Genomic DNA, 2,481 nt, shown 5'->3' on the forward strand with positions numbered 1-2,481 from the left:
CCAAACATGTAGCGAGTTTCCTCTCAGACTATATTTATGTCAGCATTGTCATATGTTTTACACCCAATAGCCAAATGAATGAATTAATGTTTAACAACACCAGAGCACAAACATGCACATAGGCTGTTGCGTGCATCCAATTAATGGTGATTAAACTGTTTTAAATATAAATATATTGGATTAGTTGTAGATGAACACCTAGATTTCAGCATCACATCAGCAGCAGTGACACTTTCAGCCAGTAGGGCCCTAGGTCTTGTCATAGCCAAATGTAAACAAATGGGTGGTATGCCATACACGGCCTTTAGTAAGCTCTATAGTGCAATAGTTCTACCAGTGATCGCTTATGGACCTGCACTATGGGGAACTAGGGAGTATAGCGTAGTTAGTAAAGTTTAAAATCCTGGTTACATATATTTCCTGGGTGTAGAAATGTATACATCAAACGCGCCTGTAAACGGTGATATGGGGTGGACTCATTTAATGGTGTCTCAGTGGGTCAATGGAGAAGGTTGGTTAATATGAATCATGACAGATTGAATAGTACGGTTTTTTTTTATCTCGACTGAAAAGAAGCAATCACGCCATTGTAAAAAAAACCCAACTATATTTAATCTATACACATTGTTCTCAAGGATCCAAACGTAGATAATTTGTTTGATATAAATAGCGCAATACCTATTTTATTTGCCACCAATGTTTTAGATATGTATGCTAGTCAACTGAATTTTTCTTGGACTAATAGTATTCATAATAATGTTTGAAAATAACGCACTTATAGCTCGTTTAAAAATGTATATGTTACAAAACATTATGTTAATGTAAACATATCAAACAAGTGTGTTTTTGTTTTTTTGCAAAATTTAGATGTGGGGTTGCCCCAATACGTATGTGTTAAAGATGAAGTTCATGTTTTAATCGAGTGTGCAATGTACATTGTAATTTAACATGTTTAGCGGGGTTGTTTTTTTACAGAGAATATGAGGTTTTAAATAATGTTCACACATTTTAGTTGTTATACATCCTTCATTATTATGTAAATTGACTCACGTTTTAATTTAACATGTTTAGCAGGAATTATTTGTACAGATACTATGAGGAGCGTATGGTGGTTAGTCTCACAATTTGCGGGCGATTCGGTGCCACAGGTTCGAGTCCCAGCAACGGCGTGGGACACTATGTGAGGCTAGACAGGATTTAATTATCCCCTGTGCCAGTGCGATAATATCTATGTATGTAACAGTGAACATCAACATATATATACAATAAATAGAAATTCATTAATCAATACATACATACATGCATGCATACATACATACATACATACATACATATATAGATACATATATATATATATATATATATATAGTCACTTAACACAGTGATATGTAACTCTTGGTCACTGTCACTTAACACGGTGATATGTAATTTTTAGTCACTGTCACTTAACATGGTGATATGCCATTATAGGTTAATGTCACTAAACACGGAAACATGTAATTATTTTTTTACAGTCACGTAAAACGGTGATACGTTATTATTGGTCACTCTCACGTAACATGCAATTTTTGGTCTCTATCACGTAACACAGTGATATGTAATTCCTGGTCACTGTCATTTAACATGGTGATATATAAGTCTTGGTCACTGTCACTCAACACGGTGATATGTAATTCTTGGTCACTGTCACTTAACACGGTGGTATGTAATTCTTAGTAACCTTCACTTAACACCCTGATATACAATTATTGGTCACTGTCACTTAACACAGTGATATGTAATTCTTGGTCACTATCACTTAACACGGTGATATGTAAGTATTGATCACTATCATTTAACACGATGATATGTAATTCTTAGTCACTGTCACTTAACACGGTGATATGTAATTATTGGTCACTGTCACTTAACACGGTGGTATGTAATTCTTGGTCACTATCACTTAACACGGTGATATGTAATTCTTGGACACTGCCACTTAACCCGGTGGTATGTAATTCTTGGTCACTGTCAATTAACACGGTGATTATGTAATTTTTAGTCACTCTCACTTAACATGGTGATATCTCATTCTAGGCCAATGCCACTAAACACAGCAGCATGTAAAACAAAATTTTACAGTCAACTAACACGGTGACATGTTATTGTTGGTCACTGTCACGTAAGATATATTTTTTGGTCACTGTCACGGGGATCCTATAATACCCGTGACTGAATGAAACACACGATTATCCAAATATCTCTCCTAACTGTATACCTATTAGATCTCTCTGTAACGGGCATTTATACCCTAGTGGCTCGTCTAGGTATGATCAGAGATAAGATCTTATATAAAGTATGTATAATATAGAACGTTTAGTTCACTAGAAAACACAACAAAAACACAATACACTTTGGAATCTGTATTAACCTACGCTGACAAATGTACTGCCGCAGTAGTTAATTAACAATAACAAATAATAACAACCCAGAACTGATCAC

The sequence above is a fragment of the Gigantopelta aegis genome, chromosome 5 (assembly GCF_016097555.1).
Source record: "Gigantopelta aegis isolate Gae_Host chromosome 5, Gae_host_genome, whole genome shotgun sequence".
Lineage (NCBI taxonomy): Eukaryota > Metazoa > Mollusca > Gastropoda > Neomphalida > Peltospiridae > Gigantopelta > Gigantopelta aegis.